We start from the raw sequence: 11,773 nt of genomic DNA, 5'->3' as shown, positions 1-11,773 counted from the left end.
AGGGATTGTTAGATAAATTTTAGGGTGAATTGGCTTGAGGAAAGTATAGAAACTTGGTGAAGAATTCTGGGTTTGGAGGAGAGGGTCGCGGCCCTAGGTGGGGTGCACCGCGGCCCGTGTGCGCGCGCGGCCATGGGAGGCCGAGGAGTTCATGCGCGCTGCGGCGCTTGGTGTGCGCGTCGCGGCCCGTGTGGGTGTCAGTGGGAAGCTAGCCTCTGTTTCGAGGCTAGCCGCAACGCTTGTGGGTAGGGTCGCGGCCCTTAGTGCCAGTTTGTGTTTGTAAGGGTGTTTAAGCTTGGGAACTCAATGGTTAAGGCTCGGGATGGATTTTATCACCCGGATTGATAGAATTCAAGGTCCTGGAGGTTAGGGTTATGGCTCAAAGTTATTTATTGGATTAGAACTTGATGGATGGATATTGTTAATGTGTTGTGACTAGGGTTTCGGCGAGGCTCAAGTTAGAGGACTGTGCTCGGGACATCGGTGCTCGGAAAGCTCGGGACTCAGGTAAGAAAACCCTTGTTCCCATAGAGCTTGTATGCAGGGCTGAGCCCAATGTGTTTGAACTGCAGGGCGTAGCCCTTTAACTGAATATGCTAGAATTCTGTACTTGCTTGTTATGATATGTATGCTATTATGTGAATGATCGGCAAGAGCTGGGAACGGTGTAGGCTGAGAACGGCTGGGGCCGGGAATGGTGCAGGGCCGGGAATGGCGTTAGGCACGTTGAGTGCAAGGCCGAGTACGGCAAGGGGCCGGGAGCAGCGTTGAGCACGTGGAGTGCGAGTTGCCAGGGCGAGTCCCTAAAAGGATACCTGGGATATCCTCACGGCGTGGTCCGCGAACCCAGGGCTTGGTAAATGCTTGGGATGGCTAGGCCGTATGTGTTTAGCCTATTGGTGGCCTGTTTATATGCTTGATATATGTGTTGCATATGTTATCTGTTTGTGGGTTTTCTTGCTGGGCTTCGGCTCACAAATGCTCTGTGGTGCAGGTAAGGATAAAGAGAAGGCCAACCAACCATGAGTGTAGCAGGCGTGAGGCGGCGTGTACATGTTGGGCCAGCCTGGCTGCCACAGCCAGAGGATTTTGGGAGATGGTTGTAAATAAACTTAGATTTTGTCGTTTAGTCGACCTGGTTCAATTTATATGTTGTAAATATTTCTAAACTGTATTTTGGGATCCCAGATGTCAAACTTTTAAGATTTTCAATGAAACGGATTTATTTCTAAAGTTTTCCTCTGTTTATGGCTTAATTACACTATTTATTCTAAAACCTCGATTAGCGGGTTGAATGCACGTTTTAAAACTCACTTAGTAACGACTCTAAGGAAGTAGGGAGTTACACTTTTGAACCAGAAGGGGAGGTACCCTTTGTATTTGTAGGGACAGTTAGTGGACCGCGAGTACCCATGATTTCAGCATTGAAGGCTAGAGACCTGATGCAGGAAGGTTGCATAGGATTCCTAGCGAACATTGTGGATATCTCTAGGGTGGTGTTGGTTGGACCGGGTGAGGCTAGATTGGTGTGTGAGTTTCCAGATTTGTTTCCAGCGGATTTGCCAGGGTTGCCGCCGCAGTGGGAGATTGACTTTGTTATAGAATTGGTACCAAGAGCGGAGCCAGTATCTAGGACACCTTATAGAATGGCTCCAACGGAGTTAAAGGAGTTGAAGATTCAGTTGCAGGAGTTACTTGATTTGGGATTCATCAGACCGAGTTTCTCGCCATGGGGTGCTCCAATGTTGTTTGTTAAGAAGAAGGATGGATCCCTTAGGATGTGTATTGATTATAGGGAGCTAAACAAGTTAACCATTAAGAACAAGTACCCGCTGCCTAGGATCGACGATTTATTTGACCAGTTACAGGGAAGAACAGTGTTCTCCAAGATAGATCTTCGATCAGGTTACCATCAGTTAAGGATTAAAGAGGAGGACATACCAAAGACTGCTTTCCGAACGAGGTATGGACATTATGAATTCCTGGTTATGTCCTTTGGATTAACCAATGCCCCAGCAGCCTTCATGGACATGATGAATAGGGTTTTCAAGGATTATCTGGACAAGTTTGCGATTGTATTCATCGACGACATCCTAGTGTACTCTCAGTCAGAGACAGAGCACGAGCAGCATCTACGGTTGGTTCTACAGCGGTTGAGAGAGCATAAGTTATATGCTAAGTTCAGTAAGTGTGAATTCTGGTTGCCACAAGTTACATTTCTGGGCCATATTGTTAGTAAGGAGGGGATTCTGGTTGACCCAAGTAAGATTTAGGCGGTCAGAGATTGGCCTAGACCGAGCAATGTTCCTGAAGTGAGAAGCTTTCTGGGTTTAGCAGGGTATTATCGGCGATTTGTTGAGGGGTTCTCTAGAATAGCTACACCATTGATAGAACTGACAAAGAAGAAGACAAGGTATGTCTGGACAGACAGATGTGAGAACAGTTTTAAGGAGTTGAAGCGGCGACTGATCACTGCGCCAGTGTTAAGCTTGCCGACAGAGAATGAAAAGTTTGTGGTTTACTGTGATGCATCCAGACAGGGTTTGGGGTGCGTGTTGATGCAAGCTGGTAAGATGATAGCCTATGCATCGAGACAGTTAAAGGAATATGAGCAGAGATATCCTACACATGATCTGGAGTTAGCAACGGTGGTGTTTGCACTTAAGATTTGGAGGCATTATCTTTATGGTGAGAAGTGCGAGATATACACCGACCATAAGAGCCTAAAGTATTTCTTTACTTAGAAGGACTTGAATATGCGCCAGAGGCGGTGGCTGGAGTTGGTTAAGGATTATGATTGTGATATCCTATACCATCCTGTGAAGGCTAATGTAGTGGCTGATGCATTGAGTCGAAGAGGCCCGGGATAGTTGTTTAGTTCGAGGCAGATATCCGACAAGTTAGTTGAGGAGATGACCAGAGTAGGTATAGAGTTGGTGGTTGGTCAATTGGCCAACATCACTCTTCAGTCTACACTCCTTGAGAGGATCAAGGAAGCGCAAGGGAAAGATTCCCAGTTGAGAGGTCATAGGGAGAGTGCCTTAGTCGGAGCGACTAAGGACTTTTCCATTTCAGAGATGGGGTTACTAAAGTACAAGGGTCGGATTTGCGTTCTGATGGATTCTGATATCCGGCGAGAGATCTTAGATGAATCGCATACCACTCCCTATTATTTGCACCTGGGTACGACGAAGATGTACCAGGACTTGAGAGCTCTGTATTGGTGGTCGGGCATGAAGAGGGCTGTGGTGGATTATGTGGCCAAGTGCTTAACTTGCTAGCAGGTTAAGGCTGAGCATCAGAGGTCAGCAGGGTTACTGCAGCCTCTGGGGATCCCAGAATGGAAGTGGGAATATATCACTATGGATTTTGTGGTTGGTTTGCCGAGGGCTGTGGGACAGCATGACTCGGTGTGGGTGATTGTGGATAGGTATACCAAGTCCACCCACTTTTTGCCTGTTAGGACAACTTATACTATGGAGTAGTATGTTGAGTTGTATGTGAAGGAGATTGTTCGACTCCATGGGACTTCGAGGTCGATAGTATCCGATAGAGACCCCACCTTCACTTCCAAGTTTTGGGAGAGTCTGCAGAAGGCTATGGGCATGCAGTTACGGCTTAGTACCGCTTATCATCCTTAGACGGATGGACAGTCTGAGAGGACGATTCAGATATTGGAGGACATGTTGCGAGCCTGTGTTCTAGATTTTGGGGGATTGTGGAGTAAGTATCTCCCTTTGATCGAGTTCTCGTACAACAACAGTTATCAGGCGACCATCGGAGTGGCTCTGTACGAGATGCTTTATGGAAGAAAGTGTAGATCACCTATTCATTGGGATGAGACAGGTGAGAGAAGATATTTGGGTCCAGAGATGGTTCAGAGGACCAATGAGGCGATTGAGAAGATTAGAGCGCGTATGCTCGCCTCCCAGAGTCGACAGAAAAGTTATTCAGACCTGAAACGCAGGAGCGTGGAATTTCAGGTTGGCGACCATGTGTTCCTTAGGGTTTCACCCATGAGGGGTGTGAAACGGTTTGGTGTTCGGGGCAAGTTGAGTCCTAGGTTTGTTGGCCCCTTCGAGATTCTGGAACGGGTTGGAGAGGTAGCTTACAGACTAGCGATGCCTCCAGCTTTATCAGGGGTTCATGATGTTTTCCATGTATCCATGCTCCGGAAGTATATGTCAGATTCGACGCATGTTCTAAATTTTGAGAATCTAGAGCTTGATCAGGATTTGTCCTATGAGGAGAAGCCGGTTCAGGTTCTTGATCGAAAAGATAAAGTCTTGCGGAGCAAGACCATCGCCTTGGTGAAAGTGCTGTGGAAAAACATCAAGGTTGAGGAGGCGACGTGGGAACTTGAGTCAGAGATGAGGGAGCGGTATCCCGAGTTGTTCAAGTAATTTCGAGGACGAAATTTCTGTAAGGAGGGGATAGTTGTAACGACCCGAATTTGCTAATAGGGCTTAGGGCCTTGATAAGTGTGCCGGGAGGGCAATACATGATTTAATATGTTAATATGTGGATTTATGTGAATATATGATAATGATACATGTTTAGTTGAGTTAAATGTGCATGTGGGCCCCGTCTGGATATTAGGGGTATAAATGTGATAAATGCTATATATATGTGATATGTCTGTGCAGCACGATCCGAGACAGTCCTGGGGAGCGATTAGCCAGAAAGTCACAACAGGGTTGAGATTCTGACTCGGGGCGAGTTGAGGGGTAATTTGGGTATTAGATATATTATGGGGTTATCGGGTTATGAAAATAAATATTTGGAGATATATTTGAGGATAGAATGTCTAGGAGGGAATATTGGGGAAATTTACCATTTTTCTCTCGGGGACGTTTTGGTACCCCGAGCCTTGAGGTAACCACAAAGACTAAGTTAAATAAAACAAAAAGGAAGAATCATTTAGAAGCTTAAGAAAGCGACACTTATTTTTCCTTCCAGCTGAAGATAGTTCTTATCTTTCTCTCTCTTTCACTCTCTAAGACAAACTCAAGAAAAATTCTGGTGGAATTAGTCAAGAATTGAGGATTTTGGGCTGTTAGAATTAAGGAGCTAAAGCTGGGCACTTGAGGAAGCAGTTCTGAGATTCAATCCAGCAAAGGTAAGTGCCTATCATGTTAAATTGTGTCAATTTATTAGCTGGTTTAAGGTTGAATATCTAAGGTTGCATGTTGGCTGAGGTTGTAGTTTGTTCTTGATGGTTTGGCTGAATTTGGAGCTAGACTCTGTTGGGTTTTGAAGTTGATTCTGTGTTAGAAATTATTATGGTGATAAACTGGGACTGTTAGTTTAGTTTTGGGGAGGATTGGTTTGAAGAAAACACATGAAAAAGGGTGAAGAAATCTGGGTTAGAAGGTGAGGGTCGCGGCCCTAGGAGGGGTACGCCGCGACCCGTGCGCGCGTGACCATGGGAGGCCGAGATGCTTGAGGCGCGCCGCGACGCTTGGTGATGCGCATCGCGGCTTGTGTGTGCTCCAGGGAGATGCTAGCCTCTGTTTCGAGGCTAGCCGCGGCGCTTGAGGGTAGGGCCGCGAGTCTTAGTGCCAGTCTGAGTTTTTAAGTGTGTTTAGGCTTGGGAACTCAATGGTTAAGGCTCGAGATGGATTTTATCACCCGAATTGATAGAATTCAAGGACCCGGAGGTTAGAGATATGGCTCAAATTTATTTAATGGATTAGAACTTGATGGATTGATGGATATTGTTAATGTGTTGTGACTAGGGTTTCGGCGAGGCTCAAGTTAGAGGACTGTGCTCGGGATAGCGGTGCTCGGAGAGCTCGGGACTTAGGTAAGAAAACCCTTGTTCCCATAGAGCTTGTATGCAGGGCTGAGCCCAACGTGTTTGAATTGCAGGGCGTAGCCCTTTGATTGTATTTGCTTGTATTCTGTACTTGTTTATTATGCTATGAGTGCAATTAGGTGAATGATCGGCAAGAGCCGGGAACAGTGTAGGCCGAGGTCGGCAGGGGCCGGGAATGACAAAGGGCCGAGAACGGCAGTAGGCACGTTGATTGCAAGGCCGAGTATGGCAAGGGGCCGGGAGCAGCGTTGAGCACGTGGAGTGCGAGTTGCCAGGGCGAGTCCTTAAAAGGATACCTGGGATATTCTCACAGCGTGGACTGCGAACCCAGGGCCTGGTAAAGCGCCTGAGACATTTAGGTCGTATGTGTTTAGCCTATTGATGGCCAATTTATATACTTGGTGTATGTTTTGCATATGTTATCTGTTTTGGGTTTTCTTGCTGGGCTTCGGCTCACAGATGCTCTATGGTGCAGGTAAGGGCAAGGAGAAAGCCAACCAACCATGAGAGCAACAGGCATGAGGCGGTGTGTACATGTTTGGCCAGTCTGGCTGCCACAGCCAGTGGATTTTGGGAGATGTGTGTAGATAAACTTAGATTTTTTCGTTTAGTCGACTTGGTTTAATTTATATGTTGTAAATGCTTCTAAACTGTATTTTGGGATCCCAGGTGTTAAACTTTTATGATTTTCAATGAAATGGAATTATTTCTAAAGTTTTTTCCTCTGTTTACGGCTTAATTATACTATTTGACTTAAAATCTCGATTAGCAAGTTGAACGCACTTTTTTAAACTCACTTAGTAACGACTCTAAGGAAGTAGGGCGTTACAACATACACCTTTATCTTCATATTATTATAAAGAGCTAAAACTATATCTACACTACTAGAAGTTCCAACTGACCTGTTGATGTACCGAACAACCTCTCCAACACAATTATTTCCAATATCACTCATTAAAAATGTAAAAGATAAAGAAATAAAATAAAAAAGAAAATTAAATGAGAAAAGAAAAGAAAATAATAGAAGATAAAAAGATAAAAAAAAAGCCAGACCGGAAAAGAAAAAGGAAAAAAGTACATTACAAAAAGTAAAACAAAAATCCAAAAAATTTACATAACTAAATTATTTTTTTTTAAAAATAATGGGTATAGTAAAAAAAAAAAGAAGAAAGAAAAGTGAAAAAAGTGATTCTAGATTTTTTAAAGTATGTATAGTAAAAAAATGAATATAAATTGTAAACAAAGTAAGACCAAAATTAAAATTATAAAATTAAAATAAAATAAAACAATTATATTATATAAAAATTATTATATATTGTGTTGACTGTGATTTTAGCCAACGACGTGAGAACGTCAAATACGACAAGCCTTCAAGAGAATATAAACGACAACAGACAGTTTTAATCAACGAAAATAAATAACACGAGATTTTTATAGTGGTTTAGCCCCGATAGTTGGTAATAGCCTAATCCACTTAGAGATTTTATTACTGTATTCACACTCAAGATCAGATGAACCAGTGTCAACTGAGTTTCTTCAATGCAAATATTCCAGAATACAAAAAAGGGTTTCTCTCAGGAAGCACACACTTTCTCTCTCTAGAACACAGATTCACTCTCAATTTGCCAAAAAGTCCCGTTACGATCCTCCCAACCCTCTATTTATAGGCTGGGATCTCAACTGATATCCCTTTTAGATAGGGATATTTTATTATTCATCTTATATTTATATTACAAGAAATATTAAAAATACAACTGATTCCTCAATTTGAGTGAGGAGTGAGAGATTCCCGGGTGTTTAGACCAATTCTTGCCAAAGTCGTTCCGGGGATTTTGACGCAGTCTCACATGCATGTTGATTACTCCTTCAAGCTTTCCGTGGACCAAAGGTGGTATATGCATGGCTCTCCTCGGACCAAAGGTCATGCAAGCTTGGCTCTCCTCGGACCAAGGTGGTCCGAGCCAACTCCCTTGGCACCTCACCTTGGGTAGGTCCGAGGCAATTCTCTTGGCTTCTTTCCTCGGACAACCTTGAGGCAACCTCCTCCATGACATGTCCGATCGGGCACGATGACCTTCTCCTCGGACCAAGGTGGTTCGAGGCATCCTTCTCATGCTTTCTCCTCGGACCAAGGTGGTCTGAGCCAACCTTCCCCCTTGTTTCTCACCTCGGACAAGCCCGAGCATACCTCCTCCATGACATGTCCGATCGGACATGATGTTCTTCTCCTCGGACCAAGGTGGTCCGAGCCACCCTAACTGGCACTTCACCTCGGACAAGTCCGAGGCATCTCTCCCTTTGGCATCTTCAACTATGTCCGATCGGACACTACGTGGCCTTCCCTTGACTGAAATCTAAGTCCCAATCCTTGCATGGGACCTCTTTCCCTTAGCCTTCTTACCTCGGACACATCCGAGCCAAACGCTTAAGAGGCTCCCAAGCTAAGGTTCGATCGGACCTCCTGCCTTTAAGCTCCTTGGACTTGGATTCAAACCAATCACTTGGTCTTCAAACTGGGGTCTGAGTCAAGCCCTCCTTAGACCAAATATTCTCCTTGGTCGGGTGTATTTGACTTGACTATGCATCTCTCAAGCAGTCCAACTTCTTAACTGATGTATTGGGCCACTGCTAAGCCAGATCATCCAACTAACTCATGCCATGTGTTAATTTTATTGCCAAATCATTTTTTTCAAATTTTTGGGATAACATATTGTAAAAAAAGTAATTCTAAAAAAATTAAATAAATAAATAAAAACAAGAAGGAAATTACAAAACTAACCTTATAATTTTTAAAACCTTAATTAAGAATAAATATATAACATAAACACAAATTTATACAAAAACTAGTTGCTGGTTACATGCAATGCACGTTTGTTTAGTTTTATTTAGAAAATTATTAATTATTATTACCATATAATTTTTAAAGAAATAAATGATATTATATATAAATAATGACATAAATATTTTAAAGAAAAATTAAACCAAAACATTGTCTATGTTTTTTTTTTTAAATAATAATAATAATAATAATATGATAAAATTTAAATCACAAACCACCTTATTCAAGTTATAGAATATTAATGATATTATTTAAATCACACTTGAATGATTAGAGAATAAACTTGTTTATTCTTGATAGAAGAGAAATATTATTCTAATTATTTCTTATGTAGTTACACAACCATATCATTTGTATACACACGTTACTAATATAGAATGTATTTATAATATTTGTAGTTATTTAATATATATATATTTATATAATTTAGAATAAGCAATAAAAAAATAATATGTTTTCTTTTTAAATATAAATTATAAAATTTTAATAAAAATTAATATTACGTATTATATATATTATTATAATAATAATATGTTATATCATTTGAATTTATATTAATATAATTATTAAATACGTAGTCTTGCATCAAATGTTATAATAATAATATTTTATAATATTAGAATTTATATTAATATAATTACTAAATATTTATTATACAAAATTATTTTTATAAAACTTAAAATTATGTATTATATATTATTATAAATAATAAGATTTTATAACATTTGAATTTATATTAATATAATTATTAAATATTTAATTTTCTATTATATATTATTATAATAATTATATTTTATAACATTAGAATTTATATTAATATAATTATTAAATATCTAATTATATTAAATATTATTATAATAATGATATTTTATAATATATAAATTTATATTAATATAACTATTAAATATTAAATATGTAGTTTGTATTAAATATTATTATAATAATAAAATTTTATAACATTATAATTTTTAAATATTTATTCTATCAAATTAATTTTATAAAACTTAAAATTATGTATTATATATTATTATAAATAATATTATCTTATAAAATTTGAATTTATATTAATATAATTATTAAATATATAGCATTGTTATATATTTTATTATAATAATGATATTTTATAATATTTGAATTTATATTAATATAATTACTAAATATTTAATCTACTAGATTTTTTAATTAATTTTAAAGGTATATTCCATTAAATGTTTGTAATATTTTCTTAAAGTTAACAAAAAAATAAAACTGTTAAAATTAAGAAAAATCATTAAATACACACTTTTTGTATAGAAAATAGAAGAGAAAAAGTGATATAAAAAAATAAAATCCATACACATAAGATTTTAGAATTTTAGAAAGAAAAAAAAGACAAAAACTCCAATATTTGTTTTTGTAGACATTTGTAAAAAAAAAACTATACATATTATATAATTTAGGGCTGCACATCGTGCAGATTTGTGGGTTTTCGGATTCGAGTTTGACCGGTTTTGGACGTGTAAAACTTGTACCAAACCCGTCTAAAAGTTTTTTTTTCGGATTTTGGTCATTTTTTGCTTTCGTGTTTTGGGTTTTGTCGAATCGGGTTTGTGCGGATTCGAGTGTAATGGCCCTAAATTTTGGGTTTGGGCTAGGTGGGTTTGTGCTAGTTTTTTCTAAAAAAAAAAAAAATCATTTTTTACCACTCGCCATTCATTTGAAGGCTTGAAGCACAGATGGCGCTGCCATGTCTTGACAAGGAAGCGTCACTGCCGTTGTTGGCTCAATGTCTCAGAGAAGAAGCACCATCAAGCATCGTCGTCGGTGGGCTGACAGAGAGTAGATTGGGGAGGTGCTGAGGTGAGGCTGCTGAGTGAAAGGCAAGGAGAGGCCATTGTTGCTGGGCTGGCGGAGAGCAGATCATGGTGGGGTTGGGCTGGTAGGCGGAGAGCAGATCAAGAAGGTGGTGGTGAGGTGAGGTCGCCGAGTGCGAGAGAGAGAGAATGCCTAAATGAAAAAATAAAAACAAAAAAGGTTAATGATGGTTAGGTTTAGGGTTTCAGATTTTGAAACTGAGTGTTTTTTTTTAAGGATTTAGATTCAGATTTAGGATACACCCGAATCGAATCTGAGTATGTATACTTTCAAAACTCGACCCTGACCCGACTATACATGGGTTTGGGTGTAATCCGGTTCGAAAATGCAGATTTTTCAAAGAAAAAAAAATGGATTTTTTTGAGTGCGGGTCGGAGGGATTATGGATTTAGTGGGCCAAATGTTCACCAATGATCTATATTTCTTTAAGAGTTAATTACATCTTCCACCGTAATCTAAAAAAAAATTCGTTTTATACAGTACAGTTAACAAATTACAAAAATACGGCATTCATTACATACCACCCGTATATATATATATTAACCCTTTGTTTTACTTTGTTATTTTAATTTTAAATAAGAATTAGGCATATCAAATAATATAATAATTATTACCTTCAATAAAATAAAATAAAATAGAGTAATTTATTTTATTTAAAATAAATATATTTATTAATATTTATACAATTACTCAAAAAATAAATAAATATTTATACAAATTACAAAATACTGTTAATTAAAATTAAACTATATGTTACAATATATAGTTAAAGATAATCACAATATTATTATTCTTTATAAAAATATTATATATATTTTTTAAATCATAGCTAGTCAAGTCTCAACACTCCATGTTAAACCAAAATCATAATCTAATCCAAGTTTCAAGTTTTGTTACAAAAATATATTTAAAGTTAAAAAATTAGTTTTGTAAATCTTTGTAATAATCATGTTAAATAAATTTATAAATATTTATGTAAATGTGAGTTACAAAAATAAATTCTTTAGTTGTGAAATTAGTTTTGTAAATTGTTGTTACAAAAATGTAAAACTTGTTTAAAGAAAAATATTGTATTTCACCACTATATTCAATAAAGTGTTTTATAAATAATGAATATCTTAAATTTATATTTTTTAAGTTGTATAGCATAAATATGATGGTTCATGTAATTTTTTGGTACAATATTGTAACAATATGAAAAAGTATAATAATTTTATGTATATTTTGTTTATGATTTCTTAACTATAAAATATTTTCGTAAA

The sequence above is a fragment of the Humulus lupulus genome, chromosome 3, assembly GCF_963169125.1.
Source record: "Humulus lupulus chromosome 3, drHumLupu1.1, whole genome shotgun sequence".
Lineage (NCBI taxonomy): Eukaryota > Viridiplantae > Streptophyta > Magnoliopsida > Rosales > Cannabaceae > Humulus > Humulus lupulus.
This window is presented reverse-complemented; position numbering follows the sequence as displayed.